We start from the raw sequence: 22,683 nt of genomic DNA on the forward strand, positions 1-22,683 counted from the left end.
CCCTGTCCCTTGATCTCTTGGTTCTGTTCCCCTCTCCCTCATAAAAAACCTCTGCCTCCACTGAGAGGTGGAGGTACGTTTTTAGATGTGAGTCCCCATCTTCTAGGTGGCCACACCTGAAAATGAACCACTTCAGCACCTGCCTCTCTGGTACTGGCTTCCATCGTGGCAGACAGCCAGACCCGGTTTTGGTTACACTTGCTTCACACTTGTCCGCTCGTAAAAACATCTAGTCTCTTTCACAATTCCAAAGCTATCATCCAAGCAAGCAACAGTTACGGGAAGGGTCCAACTTCCCCCTTTTGGATGCCATGAGAATGAGGGGAGGATCTTGTTGTGGACTCTCCTATGCAGGCTTCACGCTAGCAGTCCCAGCCTGCGGCAGAGCCAGACGAACAATAGGTAAATCAGTAGCCATTGAGCCTTTAGTAATTGGTGTAAGACAGAACAGACTATGGAGAAAATGCTGATATTAGTCTCACAGCATGGTCTAGCTAGGCAAATAGGGATCTCATTTCTAAAATGAGATCTGAAGTCATTTGGGGGGGTTAAGAGATTCCTCTTCCAGAATTGTAAAAGGGCATTTATATAAATGTACATAAGGATTCCTTTAATATCCAGGGCAAAATACAAGGCACTGTATTTCCCCCACTCATCTCATCGTCTTGCCATAATAATTGTTCTGCCTGAGGATTCCTGCTAAATATAGTCTGACAGAGAATTAGCCATGAGATGTAGGAAGCAGTTTGACTTCATCATGTCACTGCAGCTTTATGTTTTCTTCTTATTGTCCCTAGATTCCGTTCTGCTTTGTTTTTTAAATCAACAGGTTTGTGTTTGTCTCACCTCTATTTTTCAAAGCATGCAGTGCTAGTGATCTATATCTAAAAGGATGAGGATATTTCTGCTACTGTTGTTATGAGTCTAATATGACTGCTTCAGCACAAAAGGGCTCATAAGCTACTTTACTACAATGAAACTATAACAAGAAGAAAAGTTTAAAGTCATGTCCTTTTCCCCTTTCTTTTGTACTATCGGCAATTAATTTTAAAGTATCCAAGCACACTTATCCTCAACCAAACCTTCAGACATACTAGCATTAATCTTCTATCATCAAAGAGCTTCAGTAAGAATGGAGAAGTAAGTATGTTAACCTGCATTGCACAAGAATCTAAGAGAAAGGATAAGAAAAAATTCTCATGGTCCTGGTATTGCTAGTTTATTTTTTTGCAATGAACCATGCATGTTTTCCCAAATTGATGATAATCCTTCCAACATCAAAGCAGCTAAACACTAGGAGTGCTAATGTGAGGACAGACTGGTTCATGACAGAGCTGACAACATCCTGGAGTGCAGACAGCATTTGCATATTGCAAATCTATACCAGTTCACGTCATTCAGACTTTATACATTTCCAATAGAAGGAAGCATTGATGATATGTAGTTAGAAGAGCCAGACGGGAAAAAATATCTGATTGGATCTTCGGTGATGGAAACATAACTCTGAGAGACCAAGAAACATGATTAGGGTACTATAGAAAAGTCATTACATAATCGATAGCATTAAGTTCTTTTTCGATATAAGTATATTGGAATAGTGATCTCTGTAATTCTGATTTCACATGAAAACTTTTTAAATACGAAATATAAGCAACTATGTAGAAATCAAGCAACTTTCCTCAAGCTCATACTACTTGTTAAGGGGCTATACTGAGATTTGAACCGAAGTTTATTTGATTCTAGAATCCGGAGAGTGCCAACTGTAATATAGCCTGACTTTAAATAGCCTCATGAATAAACAAAAGTAAAATGCACACAAGTAAAGTAACCATATACTTATGGACCATATAGATAAATCAATATAGCAAGAAAGAACTATTAAAATGTAAAATCATGTAATGTCTAATCACCAGAATGTACACCTGGAACTAATATAATAACGTATGTCAAATGTCAACTGTAACTGAAAATAAGAAATGATTGAAATAGAAAAAAACATGTAAAATCATAACATAGATGTTAGAATTGAAATACAAATTATACCCCATGCCACATGATCAGAAAGCTGGGAGAAATTAACCTGAGATGAAAAGATACAAAGAATGGGGGTTTTGATGAATCTAACTGCAGGAACAAAGTTAGGCCTTAGGAGGGCACTGGACAATTTGGGAAGAGACATGGATGATGATGATTGACGCTATCCTAAGAAGCAATATGATGTCAAAAAACTAATAAAATGATAAAAGAGTTAATTTAAAAAATGGAATTTAACCCAAACACTCCCTTCTATAGGTGGAAAAATGGAGGTCCATGAAAGTGAACGACTTCTCTATTTCCTGAAATCTGTAGACATACTGCACTCAGTTATATGTCAATTAAAAAAAAAAAAGAAAGTACAAACCCTATGTGGCATTTATACTAAAGCTTAACACTTTTTAAAAAATAGCTTATGGGTCTTGGAGAGTAGACTTATGGCACTAAATAATTGTTGTTTCTTCTGTAGAGGAGAACTTATTTCCTTTACTGTTCAGCATATTCCTCCAGGAGAGGGTTTGTCTCTTGTTTCCCTTTTCAGTGCTTGGATGTATGAATGAATGAATGAATGAGGTTGAGGTAAGTAAGGTAAAATGACCTTAAGTAATAAAAGCTTAGAAAATATCAGATTATTGAACATTTCCTGACTGGCGTAACTCAATGGATTGAGCGCGGGCTGCGAATCAAAGTGTTGCAGGTTCAATTCCCAGTCAGGGCACATGCCTGGGTTGCAGGCCATGACCCCCAGCAACCGCACATTGATGTTTCTCTCTCTCTCTCTCTCTTTCTTCCTCCCTTCCCTCTCTAAAAATAAATAAATAAAAAGAGGAAAAGAAAATTATATTTTTCAACATGAGATGCCACTTACTATTCTGTATCTAACCATAGCAAGAAAATTTACTCCTTACATAACTTTTCTGAGTAAGACCAAATTATTATTTTATCATGAAAGCTTTTAGATAATTGAGATCAAAATTCACATGAAACTGATTTTGCTTTTAAATGTATATCATATTTGAGATTTTTTTCATATACCTCGTTGGATGCAACTTAATGTAATTTATTGCAATGCATACAACTAGGTGTAACTTGATGATTTATTAAACTTAAAACATAATGAAGTTTATTGGAAGAGATGGTATGGACTGTAGACAAAAGAATTTGGCTCCTAGAGAGCCATACATACTCTAACACAAACACTGACAGAAACAGAAATACACTCTATCACTACAAAATATGTAATTTATAAAGTTTGTATCTTTGTATCTGGTATTAGTATATTAACTAAAGATTTAACCACTTCTTGTTCTATCATTTTATTTAATGTTTTTAGATGGAATTCTGTATAACATCATGTACCAAAACTGTGCAAATGACAGCCTCATTTACCGATTGACTTGTCTTTTCCTGTTAATAAGGAATTACAGTTTTCTTTTAACCCAAGAATTTAAAAGCAACACCTTGACCCCTACACTCCTAAAAGGAAGAGAGGAGTAAAGAGTATGAACAGTGGTTGAATCAGACAGTTTGTTTAAAATTATGGGAAACATGCATTCTAAAGAGGAAGATAATTGTTGCAAGCATATTGCATGGAATAAGTAAGTGGAGCCCTGGAGGTCAAAACATAGAAGCAAACCAATTAAGCTAAGTAGCCACTAAATTGTTTTTCATTGTCTAATTGAAAAGTGATCACAAGGAATCAGAAAGGTTTAAATAGAAAGGGCTTTTAGTTTAAATCTGACCTTAAGCCAATGTTATTTAAATATGCTAAATAACATCTTCTGGAAGGAATTTTTCTAGAAATTCAAAATCCCACTTGGGTATATATTTGGATCCTTTCTGGGTTTTTCTCACTGTTATTCAAACATATTTTCCAGCTTTTCATTAGTGAGAGAAGCAAACTTACATCAAATGTGAACATAACTAATTTATTTGGAAATCTTATCTTTATTGCTATATGTTTCCAGTGAAATAAATTCATCCATTCATTCACTGCTTTTGATGAATAATTTAGATCATTTAAGAAAAACATGAGGCATTGGCATAAATAAATTGATCTATTCATTCATTGCTTTAAGTGAATAATTTAGAACATTTAAAGAAAACTGAGTATATGCCTAAATCATAGAGAATTAATTGTCCCCTCAGCTAAAAGACTGCACTAGCCCTCGATGCTACTTATCACTTCATTTTCTTGGTGAAACTTGATTTCTGTGTCGGTTCTGTATAATAATTTTACAGTTAGACACTGCTAAAATTTTAAAAAAAGGGAAGAAAAGGGGGAAAAATTGTTCTTTCAAGGACCTATTTAGGAGACTGAACCCTTCTTTGCCCTTCTGACCAACAACTTTTTCCAGGCACCACAAAAGCCCTTCAAACGCAGACACAGAAGATCAAGGGCACCATGCCTGGCTTCATCAAAAGCAGCAGTGTGCAAACTCAGCTTCTTCCTAGGCCTAAATACATTCCCTTTATGAGGCTACAACTTTCAAATTGGCTTTAAAAGGACTATGCTCTCTCTGGATAAATGGAGTAGGTCAGAAAAGAGTAGTTTCTGTTGCTCCAGTTCTTCCAGGTCCTAATTCTTTGCAAGCCTGAAACCAGGCTGGCAAATGCTGCCCGGTGAGGTGTCTGGCTGCAGACAGAAGACGAACCTCTGAGACCCTAAGCAACAAACCTTCCATCCCATACACACGCCCTCCACAGACTGTGCTCTCTCAGTGTTTCTGGAATAATTCCACGAGGCCCTATTAAGAGTTTGCTTAATCAGAGAAAATATAAAAGCGTTTAATTGTTTGCAGTTCTTCTGAAGTTGCAGAAACCAACAGCCAATTAGTACTGAAACTCCTCTTTTCAGATGGGAACCTAATCTCTTTTTAAGAGAAAATTTTCCTACTCTTTTTTTTTCTTGGAAACATACTTTGCAATCCAAATCACACTTAGAATACAGTGAAACAGATTATGAAATGATATTTTTCTACAAACTATCATCTTTTCTGGTTCATTTTCAAGATCTTTGATATTTACATATGACCTTTCCATTTTTATTAACAGTTTATTGGATTTTTTTGCATTCCAGCCAGCACAACAGAAAGGTAATTTACAGAAAGATTTGACAGTTATACACAGAGCTATAAACTTCAGTCCATTAACTTATTTTTCACGTAACCTTTAGTCGGTTCTATCAAAACATCCATGTAAGCATATGCTTTTTTCCTTCATGTTAAAAAGTTCTCATCATAGATCCTTATTTATAGAATGTCAAATTTATCATGTCTCTTTACGGTTTACCTTGTTTTTAAGGCACAAAAGTAAAAGACAAAGATATTTGTGGTGCTTAGGTTCTACTAGATGTGAATGGATATATATATATTTTACATGGTTCTTAGTAGATTCATATATAATTATGGATTTGATAATGGCAATAATATGTTAATATATTTATTTAAATAGTGGCTTAGAATATCTTAATGTAATGTATTACATAGTCTGAAGCAATATATAATGTTATTTGTATATTAAGTATAGAAAAAGGATTTTTAAAAAATAATATTTGAGTCTTAAATGTTGCTAAGATATTTCTTGAAAGTACATGTATTTTGGTAGCCTCTTAATAACCTGATGTTGATAGACTTTCACATAAATAGCAGGACAATATTGAATTACAGAAACATGGAAAGATACATTATTTGGTTTTTGTATGCAAAAATGTGTTTATAATTAATTATTCATATTTAAATGCAAAGCATAGCACTCTAAATGGATTTTTATGCCATTATGTCCTGAGATTTTTCTTCTGAAAAATAGCACCAGAGAAGCTGTAAAATAAAAAGGGGAATTCGAACAGAAGCAAATGTCCTTTTGATATGAATTTTGTTTCATCACTCATAAAGTACCACACTTGGGGTGCTTTCGTCAATACAACTGAAAAGCAATTACTATATATTCACTATCACCTTCACTGTAGAAAAAAATAGAAAACAAAGATATAAAAATCGTGAAAATATAAAATGAATAAATGGAATGAAGTCAGAATGTACAAAAAAGTCTAATTTTATCTGCATGTTCTTTGTAGGAGAAAGGAATTGGTGCAACTTGAAAATTAGTAAGTGAGGTCCAGCTGAGCTGAGCAAGCGTGGTATGAGGAATGTGAACGTTGAAAAATTATTAGTGGTGATACCTTGTTGATGGATTTCAATAAGATCCATGAAGTAGATATAAAAATCGTCAGGTAATAACTTATTTCCCAGAAAGTCAGTTGAACTCAGGTTTTGCGGGAATTCTTAGGAGAGGTGATTAATAGTTACGCACTTATCTACACCTCAGGGGACGTAGAGGGGAAGCACGTTAGACTGGCACATGCCTGTGTTTTATGCTGAACACCAGTGCCAGGTGACCTCATGAAACAGGAGTGAGAGGCAAATTTACTCAACAATGTGTCCTCACTCTATTTCATCACTTTTATTTTTGCTTGGCCTCTGAAGGAGATGAAAAAGTTCCATAGTGCCATCTGGTGTGAATTAAGGAAACAGCTTCTTTCAAGCAGTTTCTACTAGAATCTTCCTCCAAACAGCAAACTCAGACTGCTACAAAAAGTAATTCTTTAACCATGCAAACCACCAATTATGACATATATGTTTATGCCCATGCTTACCTTATTATTTTTCTCTACAAATATTAAGTTGGAGGTATTAGGGGGTATATATTTATTAAACATTTTACATTTATATTTATGCTTTTTGAACATTATTTGTACATATAAACAAAACACCTTATCGAAATGTTTATTGGTGCATTGTCAAACTTTCTTCACACTTCCGTTTAAATGGTCATTACTGCCATGCTAATTTGCAAATACAAAATTAATGGTAGAGATCCCAATTTTTTTCTTTTTTTACAAAATTTGGCATTCTGTTTGTGTGTGAGCATGTGAATATTTGAACTGAAAAAATCAGTTGTAGACATTCATGAAATGCTATAGAGTTATGAACGTTGTGCTTTATCATACACCTTTTACTCATTTTTATCTTATCATACATACACATATCGTTTAATTATCTACATTCATGATTCCATTGAAGCCTGGTTTGAATTTATTTTCTTCCCTAAATAACTTATTCTACATTGAAATTTTCCTTAATTTCTAAACTTTTTTATTCATATTTAAGGTTTTATTTATTTATTTTTAAAGAAAGGGAAAGGTTGAGAGAGAAAGGGAGAGAAACATCGATGCAAACGAGGAACATTGATAGGTTGCCTCTCATATGCACCCAGGCTGGGGAATAAACCCATGATCCAGTCATGTGTCCTGGCCAGGAATCCAAACAGTGACCTTTTGCTTTGTAGGATGACACCCAACCAACTGAGCCGCACCATTCAGGGCTAACTTTTTATTCATGATACATTTTGTGTGTTATGCAAGAATTGTTGTCCTTTACTTTTCACTTATTTTCTCATTGCTTCCTTTGTCACTTGCAGGCCAGTGCTCCCTCTTTTGTATCTTTTGTTACTTGCTTAAATGACTTGTGTCAATGTCCCAAATTATAAACTGAATAGAGCCTAGGCAAACTCTAGAGGTTCTTTATAAGACTAGAATCCGGATTTCTGACTGTGCTTTGATAGATACAAGTACAAAGAAGGAGTCCCTTCAAGTCCTATAGAATGGAAACTGACAAAATCGTATTTTAAATATTTACAAAAAACACTATTTTCCTCCAAATGTTATTATGCTGCTAAACATTTTTGTGTGCAAACTCTCTGGATTTCCATTATTGTTGGAGAAACTGCAATTCCATTATCTTTCTTAGAGATAATGTGTATGTTACATATCTCTGAGAAAGCAATTTTCAAGGACATTGACGAGGGAATGGAGATCCTTTTTTAAAAGTCAATATGTCCTCAAAATTAACAAATCTCCATGGAAAGATTTCTGTTCAGTCACTCTTTAAAAATAGACGGGACACTGAAAGTAGCATTAATCATCATTTGCACTTTTCTCTAACACAGAAGTAAACCGCAATGACCTGTTTTAGCATTGCTTAGGTAAATTCTGAGACTGGACCTGTAACTGAATGGTTCTCAAAACTTTAACCCTCACAAGCCACCTGATTCTTCTATTAGTTTTTGTATAGAAACAATCAAATACTGAATACCTAAATGAACCAATAGTAACTGATTGAAATAAAGTGATACATAAAAGGTATCAACTTGGTTTATTTTCTTTCTTAAAATATCCATGGACTCACTATGCAAACCAATTAATAAACACCAAATAAGTAGTAAATACCCCAAAATGAAGGACATATAATTACTTGAGATTCATAATCAACTGTCTTATAAATGTCAATAAAATCAAATAATGTGAGTTAGAGAAGTCAAGGAAAGCATTCCTTAAACACTGATTCCTAAAGGATATCTTAAATTAAAAGCTGAAGTGGGAGACGTTACAAAGGGGTCATTCAAACTTGTTAGGGCCGAGGAACAGTCAAAGCCAAGTCCAGTAGGTAAGATGACACATAGATCATGTGGTGAACCTGAGAAGAATTGCCTGAGAGCACAGGGTTAACTCCAGCAGAACAACAGATGTGCTCACATGCCATTATTCTCATTGGATTCATGAAGTGACACAGCACAAAAAGTGGTCCATTCTCTGCATTTAGAGGATCTTCTCTTTTGTGTATTTTCAGTAAGCTGACAAATCCTGGCTGACAATATGCTGTCACCAAGTATTGCATTGAGCATCATGAAGAGAAAAACTTACCAGAGCACTGCTCAGAGAAGTGTGGTAGGAGGAAGGTGAATGTTGACTCTTACAGCTTGAGGTGTATTTATTGGTATTTGGAAGGGAGCTGTGGGGGAACCACAGATAATGACCCTAAGTGTTACAATAGACTTACATGTTAGGGTGACTAATCTCTGATAAGAAGTAGAGTTCGAGAGATCTTATTGTATCAGTGTGAAGTCAGAATCAGTCTTAGAAAACCAAGCTGTGGAACAGTTATTTGAAGATATTATGTGAATCATCAATTAATAATCGTATTAATATTCATCTAAGATCATCAGGATATACAAGTTGCAAGTTCTTGCCAAAGATGCTACTTTAAAAAATAATAAAATGCATTCAAGTATCTGACAACTGGCGATGACATTTTTCCGCTGAACTTAAATACAAAATAACTATTTCCTACTCTATGCCAATGTTATTTTTGCACAAAGATTTTTTTCTTTTTATGAGCACAAGCAAATAACAATGGCAGATAGAAGTTATTGGTTCAAGAAAAGGCTCTGAGGCATTTACATTTTGATACTATGGCCTAAAATTAAGACTATATGCTAATGCAGAGGATGCACCATAATTCACTTTTAATGCAGAGCATACTATAAAACTTTGTCTCCACATACAAAAAGTACTGAATGATGAGAAAACAAGACGGTTGATGGTGTTGGCTGTGTATTTATCATTGTATTCATGAAATAAAAGTGTGCAACCTTGTTAGCAGCAAGGATCTGAGCTGACATAAAAGAGACTCGTGATGCACTGCAAACTCCATGCATATGTGCATTGAAAAACAAAATCTTGTTCTTTGTCTTATTCAACAGATAAAATATGTGTCCTTAAGGGAAATGTAATTCAAATAGGTCCATGATGAAGCACTCTGTTTCCTTCTGGTTGGGAATATAAAGGTGACAAGTGGCAACTGTGAATCCTAGAGAGGGCTATGCTGCATGTTTAGAGTGATGGGGAGGCTCCGGAAATATCCATACTAACTTGGCACTGCAGCAGAAATCACGTTAACTGTCCATTACACAACAAATATAAGTTGAAATGACAGATGCCTATATAGAGATGGGAAAACTTTAAACTTCTCATCACTCTCCTCTGTTCTAGTTTCTGAAATCATTCAAGGTGGAGTTCGCCATCCAAGCAATCATTTATATTCTTGGACTCACTCAGTGAATGCTCATGTATAATCAACCTAATTCTTAAGAACATTTTAAAGGCATAATGGTACTGAATATTTTAAACTAGATCATGATACCGCACTGTGTCACAACATTATAGCACCTTTCATACTAGATTTACAGGTCACTAAATTTCATTATTTAAAGATTAGAAGTTTCTGTCATAGATCAGCATTTTGTAAATGAGGGTATGTTATCAATCTAGTCAAAGAAACTTAATGAAAATTATAGAATAGGGCAAACCTAGAAGGAAGGACTTTTGGTGCTTTTAGAAATTATCTGTGTCCCTAGGAATGTATTTATAATGGTTTATCTATTAACCTCCCCCCGCCCCCAATAAAGATTGATTTCCAAACATTTGTAACTTTCACCAGCAATTGCACCTGTCATCTTAAGCATGATCAGCCAGACCTTGCCTTGGCACTTCTCAAGTCTCATCTGGTGCCATGCTTTCTGTATCTCTCCTGGCTCCACCCATGATAGACTCCTCCAAGTTCCAGGAACATGCCACACCTGTGTCTGTATCCTATTTCCTTCCTGTACCCATACCCTTAAAGAATCTTCCTTTGGCCCTCCCCAGACTAGCTTAGGCACCCCTCTGAAATGCACTATTACTCAGAACTGCTGCTTTGAAAACACAGGTCCTCAGCCTAGGTCCGTGATCAGCCTTTGAGGCTACAATTGAAGCAGAAATTAAGTTCTATTAAGAGCAGACATAAAAAGACATCATTGGTATCAGAGCTGTCACAAAAACAAAAAAAGTAACAGTGCTATCTCTTTCAGATGCCCTTTCTGTACTGTGTCTGTTTTGTTTCATGCTGGGGAGCTGAGGCAAAAAGGGATTTAGAATTGAGCAAACTGCTTCAAAAGAAATGATGGTTAAGCCCAGAGTATGCACTTTTCTCTTTGAAGCAGAGCCTACTGGGTCCTCTCTAGGTATGGGAGACCCCAATGGGCCCATTTGATTCAAGCTGTGGATATTCCACAAAGCTCACTCCACACTAGATATTGAATCAACAAAGGTAAAGACACATGTTGAGGCTTGTGACCATAACATTTCTTTTCCTGATTGATATTGCAACAGCTGGGAGTTGTACAATTTAGACAAATGAGGATAAAAATATTCCTGTATTAATAAAGTTATTTGGTGAATGCAGCTTTTGCTCTGTTCAAGGGCACTTCCAACACATCACTAATGAATATGACTAATTTTACTACCTAAACAAAGTCAAATGGTCCAATTTAAGGGTAGCTACAAGAATCAAACTTGTACTGCTAAACATAACAGGGTCAAAAACAATGGCAATACATGCTTCTCTGGGAAGACTTATACCCAAAGGGATCCAGGAATTTTACTATTCTTCTGCCAAACTTTTCAGTCAGAATTCCTTCTTAAGGGACAATTCCTTCTTAAGGGAGCAAGGACATAAGAAAGTGTAGGGAATAAAGAAACCACAGGGGTCACTTCTTCATAGTAAGACCAAGGAAATGAGTTTCAAGCATTGTACAACAGAAATACCCTTACTGGGCAGCTCCATAAACAGACCACAGGCAAAACCACATCTGATGTTTCATCTGAGTTTCTTTTTTGGTTCCATTAATTTATGAATAATTAGGTAGAGTTGAAAGAACATTCTGTGTATTCACTTGAAAAAAAAAAACCTCTTACATTTGTACTTAATGTAACACACTGAGTTAGAACTCATCATTTTCACTTGAATTCCTTATTTTTCCTCACTATTATAATCATTTTTAGAAGTTAACTGTATATTGTCAATACATTTCTTACTGCCTTTACTCCCCATAAATTATTTGATTGAATTCAGACTCCAGGTTTGGTTCTTTTATATGCTTCCTTGAACTACAGTTTACTTTTCCCACATTGACCCTATGATGCTCTCTAAATTAAATATTATCTTTCTTTCTTGCTTATATCCTCTCACACTTCCATCAGTCCTTAATTAAAAAACAACACTCTACATTATATAACACTTTTACCATAGCAATATATTGAATTATACACCAAATCTAGTCTCCCCACCTTCCTCAAAATATATCGTATATTACCAAAACCCATCAGCTTCAAAGTAATCTTTTATATTATAAAATATGAGAGGTGAAATTATTTTGGAGGTTCTTAGTCTTATTCATCATTTCACAAATGTGGAAATTGAGGCTCGCGGTGATGACCTGGCTTGTTCAAAGCAACATGGTTATTTAACTAGATTTTTGTTAAAATATGCAATAACAAGAATACGCTGGTATGACTTTTTCTTTTTTTGTAATTCTAAATGTATCTGAAACACTCAACATTGCTAAAATATAACTTTTCCCATATCATCATAAATGCTACTTCCTATAAGGAACTCTTTACGAGCTGATTAAAATGAACTCTGTTTCCCCACTGAGTAAATATCAACTCACAACTTATACACATCTGCTGGAACAATTTTTAATGCTTATACTCGAATAATTTATATTGCCCCCAAATCACACTGAAATAACATGAAGTTTATCTGGTCCTACTTTCCATCATGACCAACTTGTACTGCTGTAAGCCCACGTCCCAACCCATGCCCTTTTGGTCCAGATTAAATGAGCTTCTGCCAAGAATTGCCTCTGCAACACTGTATGTCTTTCCTAAATGCTGAGCCTTGTATTGAACCACGTGATCACTTGCCTGGAACACTTGCCTGCAGAGCTCTGGCCATTTTCCCCCACTGTAGCTATTTTCCTGAAGAAAGAGGATGGGTAACTTCTAAAAGCACCCCAAACCAGTGGCTATTTACTCACTTGCATGGTATCACCTACATAGCTTTCTTTATATATCATATTTGCAATATGCCACATTATAAACAGGCTAATAAAAGCATAGCCAATGTCATCGGTGTTCACACATTGTTATATATAAACACCAGCTCTTGTAATACGTGAAATTATATGTCTAAATATAATTCTACTTGGAAAAAAAAACAGCTTTTATAAGTGCATAAAGATAAAATTAAAACCATCAAAATATGGTCAAACGGTTGGGTGCCTTGCACTAACTGCCCCAGCACGCTTTTCTGTCTTTATCTCAACAGGGAAGGCACAACATGTTCAATCTTGCTCTAGTCGCAATTTGGAATTAGTACCAGGTGATATGTACACACCGTAAGGCATGACCTCGGCCCACAGCTGTTTGTAGTACTGTCAGATGTCAAACCGAGTACTTGCTAAATGAGAACACAATCTCAGCACCATTCTCTGCCAGCTACTACCCAGTTCTCTCCTGGCATTTCGTAACAAAACAACTCTGTACTCAACTGTCTCTGATTTTTAGTCTCTTGTTCCTTCCTGAGTTTCTTATTGGTGCTTTCTCACAACCTTCACAGATATGTCCTTGTGTGTTACTGTCACTTACATTGTCTAGTCCAGCAGTTAAATCTAAGTTTTTGAAGTCCTTATCAGTAGTATTTAACTCAGTTGATTTCTCTTGTTCCCTAGAAACACTGTCTTCAACTGGTTTCTCATCCACCACCCTTATTGGCCCTTCCAAATATTTTCTTGTTTCTTCTTATTACTGAAGTATCCTCGGACCTAGTCCTAGTATTTCTACCACTTTTTTCCTGAAATCATTCAGTCTCTGAGCTTTGAATACCATATAATGCCGCTGGTTTCCAGATTCTGTCTCCCACACAGACTCCTCCCCTCATCTCTACACTCAGTTCAACAGTTGTTTGATGATTCATTTATTCAACAAAATTGTCTCTACTTGAATCACAAACAAGCTTCCCAAATTTAACATGTCTAATACCAAATAACTGATTCCACTCCCCTCAATTCCAAAATAAGCCCCTCCCCCCAAACCCTTCAAATTTTCCCTGGCTTATCTCTTCCTTTTATACTCCACATGCAAATAGTCAGCAAAACCTTTGGGCTCCATCTTCAAGATATATCTAGGAACAAATCACTTCTCACCAGTACCCAGGTCCAAAATGCCATCAATTCTCACTATCCATTTCACTGAGAATAAATTTCAAAGTATTAATTAATAACAACAAGGCCTTGCATACTCAGAAGCCTTCTTACATTTAATTTTTTTTCCTTACTACTCCTTTCTTTGCTCATTCCGGCATCTTCACTTCATGATTTCTGCACTTGATGCTTCCTCTATCAATAACTAGAGTTGGCTTTATGGTGTGCGTCCAGTGCAGCCCCGTAGAACCCCCCCCCATTCAGAAAGAGGCCCTGAATTGGGGTTTAAGGCTTTACTGTCAGGCTTCTGAAATTGTCATTAATTCTATCTTTGAATCTGTGTTCTATATAGTCCATTGGGAACATGACACATGTGTTGTAGGCCTGGATTATGTGAATCCTGGATTATGTGAAGGCCATCCTCTCACCCTGTCTATCTTCTGGGAATAGGTTTTCAAGTACCCACTCCTCTACCCTACCCAGCAACAACCACCACTGTTCACTCCCAATGGGGGCTTAGATGTGGACCTGAAAGGGTCAGTGTATAGTCATGTGGTTGAGCTGCAGGGACTTGGGAGGGTCTTCACTTGAACAGGAAGTATTTCATGACCAAAAAACTGTGATATATAGCAAATAAAAAATCTATAAGTTAATACAAACCATGGGAGAAAAGAAAAAGTTTCCTTGGTGCTTTTTAAACAAAAGCCCCTCAATTTCATTTAAAACTGCTCCCAACAAATTATTAGCCAGCCCTGCTTATGAAATTGTACCCACAGAAATCCATATAACCTTCTTAAAGTCTTTTCACAAGAAAGAACTTCACAGTGAGGCTGGGAATGACCACCCTTTTGAGGTTCAAATTCCCTTCCAAACATACTTTCAGTCCCAGGAACTCAAACCATCCCTTTAATTTCTCTTCAGGGCATTTCTTATTTTTTAGATACTGTATAGTCTATTTATCTGTTTAGTTTCCCTCCACCACACTATAATCCCTGTGAGGTAAGTGTTTTGTCAGCCCTATTGTCTTGAAAATAATCACATGTTCACAAAATTTGGCTACCCTGTTTTTATAGGGCAGCTTCGTAAGAAAGTCTCTTTGTATTTAACTCGTGAAAGCACTACCAGTTGTGAAGGGCAATATGCCTAAGGAACAGCTTTACTCACTGGGTTCAGCTACAGAGCATGGCAGAGTAATCCTAGGCCAGATGGATATTATAGCCAGTCAGAGGCAAAATATACCTGGTTCCTTCATGTCAAGATACGAAGAAACTGAAAAACAATGTATTTTCTGGTACATAGAAACAACTATTTAAAAAAAAAAGAGGCAAATCTTTATTAAAAGGTTATAAATACATCCTAACTATTTAACCTACAAGATATATTTAAGATGTATATAGTGTTTATATATAGTATATAAATATATATTTAGATATATGCATACATATTTTATACACATAATTGAAGTTTTCTTTATTGATTTAATAACAAAGATGTTGACAGCTGTGGCATGTTTGGAAAACTACAAAAGGCAGTTGCGAAATAGAGGAATTCAAAAGTTTTGACCAAAGTGTGGTACGTATCTCAGTAAGCCATTACAAATAGGACAACATGGAAAACTAAAATAGGACGTGGAGGCTCACTTTAATTCATTGCCTCAACATGTGTTTATTAAACACATAGTATATGTGGAGTGCACTTCTCTGTATTTGAGAACATAACAATGAATAAAGTAGAAAAAGATCTCAGCCTCAGCCATCAAGCAGTGAACTTAAAAAGGTGAAAGCGATTACCAGAAGAAAGTAGTATTTGGAGGGAGAGTTGAAAGAAGCTAAACACACAGCACAGGCATGGCAAGAAATCTGCTGAACAAAAGACATTACACAACACTTCCAGAATAACTCACTGCCCTGGGGAAATGCAAAATAGAACACAAAGAAGAGGGAAAATCATCAAAAACCGTGATCATAACAACCATGAGAAAAATGGCACTGAAAAAGAGAAACTCAGTGAAAATATTATAATCAAGTCACTCCCGTGCAGCACACAAATGAGGTTTCCCAAGAAGCCAGGTAGAAAAAGCCAAATGTAGGCAATGAAAATAAGCCAGGATCAATCATCCACTTTAAGTGGCAGGTCTCTCTCAGATTATTTACTAAAATAGATAACATATAGGCACATAGAAGTATGTGTACATAATATATATATGCACTTCTGTACATACACACAGGTGTATACATACACAACACACGCATACATGTACACATATATGTACTGTATATCAGTCACTAAAAATATAGTCTTTTAACTGCATGGTAAATATACTCTCCCAAGGAATTTTATAAAAAGTAATTTATTAATAGTTTCTTTTAAAGTTTCATTTTTAACATATATATAAAGCATACCTTTTCCACATACAATGAAGTATGTTGGGTCAAAATGCAGCTGTTTTTCAAAAAGCAATTTCTTTGAAAATTTAACATAGGCTGTTGTTTTTGAGTGTTTTCTTTTCCCTTCCTTGGTCCCACGTAACTCTGGAGGGACAGATACTAAGTTCAGGCTTATATTTAACATAGTCTGGTTACAATATGTAACCATCACAAAAAAAAGTGTAGGTAAGTTATTTGTCAGAAGCTAAGCTGAGCTGGAGAGATCTGAACTGCCAAAGTAGCCATTAAAGCCATAATGAGCTTTAATGGGAATGAAGTAATGTTGAAGTCTAATCACAGCGAAAGTTAGCAAGGTGTTACAACCAGTAGGAGCACCGATTCCTCCCTGTCTACTTCTCCTGTGGAAGGACGCACTGGACAAGGGGCTGGTGGGTCGGCACAGGTGTGGGGTCATCTCATATGTGTGCTATTTTGTTGAGGAAGCTCCGAACAAAAAGCTCTGTTAGTTTTCTGGATCCTGGCAGCGGGGGAAGAAGGCAAAAGGGCTATGAGCAGAAAAGTGCAGGCTTCTCATTAGGGTGGGGGAAAGGGAAAGTGCCTTCAATGGTTTCCCTTCCTCGCCTCATAAGGAGACCTTGTTAGAAGCACCGAAGATGACCTCTGCCAAAGACCCTGGATACAGTGACCTAGAAATAAGGCATCTAGGCGAGGAAGGCCAAAATGCACGAGAGCCTGACCCTGCAGAAGGGCCCGAGTCCCTGACTGCAGAGACTGGGATGTGTTGGCTCTGCACCCGTTCTAGGGGAGGGCAGCTCTCCTGAGCAAGGACTGACAGGTCACACCTTGCAACTGTCTACAGGTGCAATAGAGAAACCACACAAAGGTTTTTAACCATGACCCGGACTCCTCACGACTAAACTCAACATGAGTTATGAAAACCCAAACTAAAGGTTAACAAACATGTAATGTGTTTACAAATAAGTAAATAAACACGATGGGGAAGTCAGCATTTCTTAAGAAATCAAAGTAGCTCACATTTAGACGGATGGTTGCCAGAGGAGAGGGGAGTTGAAGGGTGCAGGGTGCAAAGCTAAGGAGACCATGAAGTACAAATTGGTAGTCACAAAATAGCCGTGGGAATAGAAAATACGGTATAGAGAATACAGTCACTAATATTGCAATAACAATGTATAGTGCCAGGTGGGTACTTGCAATATTGGGGGCGGGGGGCACATTGTGATGTATATAATTGTCTAACCACTATGCTGTACACCTAAAAGTAATACAAAGTAATATCTAATATAAACCATCATTGAAAAAAAAATGATGGTGCCATGGAAATCAAGATAGCCTTCTTGACAGTTCTGACTTCCCAACCATCCAAATTAATTTATGAAAAAGTCCTGTAACTTTTTACTCTTTAATCTTTAATACTTCTTCTGCATTCCATCCACTGTTCAGCATTTTTCCACACACCAGCATATGCCAAAGTAATGTCCTCTCCCTTCTAGACAGCTATTAAGGTCTATGGACTCATGTTCTTACATCTACCACTAAACTGGTGTCTCCGAAATGTAAATCTGATCCTGTAACCCTCCACCTCCCAATGTGCTTAAACCTTGTCAGTAGCTTTCCATGGTTCTGCAAACTCAGTCCAAAGATCTATAAGGCTCTGCATGACACATCCAATGCCTAAGTCTACAGACTCGTGCATGGGATTAGTACCCTTATAAAAATAAAAGAATCCTGAGAGAGCTCCCTTCCTCCATGAGAGAATATTTCAATTCTCAGCCTCTAGAACTATAAGAGATAAATTTCTGTTGTTTATGAGCTACTCAATTTATGGTATTTTGTGATAGCAACCCAAACAGACTAAGACAGAAAGCCCCTTGATATGTAGTTACAGTGTAATCTATTTAATCTGTGTAATACTATGTTTATTATTTTCATTAAAGCTTAAGGATTGACCTATTATCAATTATTCATTTTATTAACAGTCAATTTCCTTATCATCATATTTGCTTCATTTGAATTAATGATAGAATATGTTACCTTAACTCAGTCTTAACTTATTGTTTCCATCTCCTTTGTTGTTTACTCTTTCAAAATTCCCACCCTTCAATAAACACAATAATGAACTTCAGTCACTAGTGTACAATTTAATTTTGCCACTCTGGCCTTATAAAGAGAGCTATAGTTCTTAATCAGTATGGCAAGGCATTCTTGGGAATGGCCTATAAACCCACATCTACATTTCACACTCACTGAAGGAAAAGGGTACTTCTTATGCCCATTGTAATACATGTGCAGTTTAAATGGAAACATGAGAGGAGAGATTAGACTAGAGGACGCTGTAAGCATTGGTTGTATTATTCTGTAGTTGTGTAGGAAGAGTGGGCATGATAGCGAGTTAAGAAAATTCTTCTTCTTTCATGAATACCTTTATTAAATCAGTAAATGACATAAATACTAAAGGGACTATCCAAACACTATGAGTGGAAAGACAAATCTATGATGCAGTCAATATTCATTACAAGCAGGACATACTTTAAGATTGATGTCCACAACACTGCCCTCAAGGCTTCTACTACCATTTTAACTCGCTCCCTCCTGCACAACATCGGGCTGTTTTATGGGTAATATCAGCCATTCTTCATTCCTACTGCAGGTGTCTACTATTGACAAATAGATGCCTCTCAAAAAATAGGCTTCTGAGGCTGTCCAATGGAATGATATCATCCAGGTGCCAAAAATTCTCAAATGATCACCCATCAATAATGATAAATTCCAGAATGACATTATTAAAAGCACATCACTTGATAAACATGTTATGAAACATAAATGTTATTAAGGCATGTGACCAAAGTTGATTTTATTATCTTTTAGGACAAATGATTCATCTCTTTGACAACAGAGTTAAAACCACAACTATGAAATACTCCACTAGCTTTCCTTTAAAAATTAGGTGTGCTTTATATTTATTTAAGCATAAGATATAATTATGATGAGTCAGTGGTAATATACCAATAAAGGCAGTTAGATAAACTTTAAAAAATTTTTAATGATAGTTCTATGCTGTTGAAGCCCACATTTTAAAAGCAATTTTTTCTTCTCAACTATGATAATCAGGAGTATATCTTTGACATTTTAAAAATAAAATGAGATGTGCTGGCTAATAGCTTTGCCTAAAAATTACAAAATTTAAAACATCTCAAAATAGTACTTATATCCAACTAAAGGTGAAATAAATATGTAATAATACAGATAATTCCTACAATACATAGGATGAAGAACCATTTCAACAATATGGTTTGAAAACCATATTCAGTGAAAGTTTTTAAATGTATTTTAAAATTCTTTTAATCTGTAGTAGATTAATCTCTACCTACATATTTATCATTAGAAAATGTACTTTGTACTGGTTAGTATGAAATATTGCCAGAACTTTTATTGTTCAAAGAGGATAATGAAATAGTAAGAATGGCAACTTAGGTGAAAGACAGGCCGCTACTTCACTGTAAGAGAAAAGCTTACATGTTGAAAAAACCACATGTATCTGAAAATTAGAATCAACAAAAAGCTTGTGTGTTAAAGCAGTCTTTCCAATATTAACAACTATTTAAAAATAGACAGTGTTTACCAATATTGGTGAGCTCATATACACTGAGGTGAAACCTGAGTCCACCACCTGAATTATGTCGGTGGGTCTTACACTAAAACTAATTAGAAAGAGGGCACAATAGTATATTTAAATGATAAATTAGACAAACATCCTAAATGATGATAGTTAATATGCAGACATAATTCCTCATCTCATAGGAAATTAAACCTCCTCCAATTATAATAGTCTTTACTAATTATTATAAAATACTAATGAGGAAAAATATACATTTTTAACAATGTTAATTAATCAGCTCTACATATAATCATGACAATACTACCCGTCAGGTATTGCTGGCTGTACAGAACTTAAGATATACCTAAGTTATGGAAAAGTCACTGATTTCAAAGTTTAAAATTTGTATGTAAAATAGCAATCTAAAGTTGTTATATATATAATATATAACTTGTTATATATTACTTGTTATATATATAATTGACTTGTTATGTATATAATTTACTTGTTTTATATAATAAATATATATATAATAGATTATATAACAAGTAAAATTTTTGTGTGGGGCAAATCAGATTTACAAGATTTGACCATGACACTAGGTCCAGATTTCAAAGTAAAAAAAAAAACCCTGATAACCTTGCAAATTTATCTAGATGTTATCTGAACATTAGAGACTATAAAAGTTGCAACCACAGTAAGTACTGTGGTATATTATAAGAAAAATAAACATTTATGCTAATAGTTTTAACTCAACAGCATTAATAAAAATTTAACAATTGTGTTCATATATACATAATCTCTCTCTCTCTATTTTTATTTTTAGAGACAGGGAAGGGAGAGAAAAAGAGGGAGAGAAATATTGATGTGAGAAGGAAGCACCAGCAGACTGCCTCCCGAACACACCCTGACCGGGGATCCAACCGGCAGCCCTTCCCCCTGTGGGAAGATGCCCAACCAACTGAACCACACCGACCATGGCTGATCCGTATCTTTTGGTGTCTGAAAAGTCCCCTTGGATTGCCATTTCTATTTTTCAAGTATAATGATTTTATTAATCAATTTACAATCAATCAATAAAGGTTCAAAAAAGCAGTTGTCAATATCTTATTTAGACATAGATTTGGGGGCACCGAACAAATACTAGTAAAAGTTTTCTTTTACTGTATAAAACTATGTCTGACATGAAATGATTCAGCAAAAGTGTATGTAGCTGGGATGCTAAAATATGAGAATGCTAGGAAATTTTAATGGATTATGGAGTTTTAGAACAGTATAAACAAAATTGAACCCATTCAGGGAAAATAATTGGATGTATTATACATTCCATCTATTTTTGGTTTATTCTATAAGTAATATTTTACTGATTTAAAATGAATTCTTGTAATAATCATGTGTATGTGAATATCTCAGGGAAGTAGAATGAAGTTAATTAATATCTCAGGGAAGTAGAACGAAGTTAATTATATAGTTCTTACTGTAATATAGTTGTCCTTGGAATCAGCTTGGCTTTGGGGCTTCTACCTTTTAAATATAAACACAAACTTTATAAAATAAATATGTAATTATGGATATCTCATTTTAGCAACAAATGGCCCAATATAAACAAAATGCAATTAAAATATATATGCCACCATTTTGAAAGTGATTATCTCAAAGGAAGGAAATTACAGTTGATTATTTTTTACTATAAAAAATTATACATATAAAATGGTGATATTATTGAAGCTAATAAATTTTTAAATATTAGTTTGCTCTCTATTTTGCCATCATTTTAGTCATGCTTCTTATAATCATTTAAATATCAAAAGTAGGATTGTCATTTTGAAAGTATGATTTTAAATTGGAATTTTCTAGCAAGACCTCAAAATTACTATCTACTTAGAAAGAATAATACATTTAAAATATTTATTTAAAGTCTATTCTAATAAATAGCTAGAATTTATTACTTTATCAAAAATGTAATTTACATAAAAATTTATATTCTTCTCTGTATTAACAATATAATATAAAATATATTTTGATGTTGAAAGCTTATTTATTCAAGTGAACTTTGTCCTGTTACTCTATAACAAATGGCATTCAGAGTACTATTACAGGGTGCAAAGTAAAATTTCACTATTGATTAGAATACATGCTTAAAGGTCAACTCTAGCAAAGCATTTCAAAACTTGATTAGATTATGCTTGTTAAAATTTCTGCACACCTTTGAATTTTAGAGTAATTACATTTAAACAATATATTGGCAGGAAAAAATTATGGTTATGTTGCAAACTGTGACATTATTAGGTCAAATAAGGCATTTCTAAACTTATGTCATTTATAGGTTGTGCTATTTTCAAAGAGAAGAAAAATTTAGGTTTAAATTGGTTTTAAACAAATTAGGTACTAATTAGATTGCAAACGTGGTTTTAAATTTTTTTTGCCTTAACATTAATCATTGTGTCAGTATTATTTATAAAAATATACAATTATTTCCCAAATTATTCATAAACAATTAACCCTAATTATAATTTGTGACATAAATGGCCCTGTTAATCAATGACTCTTTATACAGCATTATAACAGGATTACAAGGCTATACACTAAGAAATAATTTTAAAATGTCCCAAGCTTCAAAGTGTTTTGAGAGATACATAGAAAACACATTGAACAAACTGGTTAAATTCAGTATTACAAGTCTTAAATCAGCTCTAATATCTGTGAAAAGAGATAAAATTAATACAA

The sequence above is a fragment of the Phyllostomus hastatus genome, unplaced genomic scaffold (assembly GCF_019186645.2).
Source record: "Phyllostomus hastatus isolate PE091 unplaced genomic scaffold, TTU_PhHast_1.1 phas_contig_196, whole genome shotgun sequence".
Taxonomy (NCBI): domain Eukaryota; kingdom Metazoa; phylum Chordata; class Mammalia; order Chiroptera; family Phyllostomidae; genus Phyllostomus; species Phyllostomus hastatus.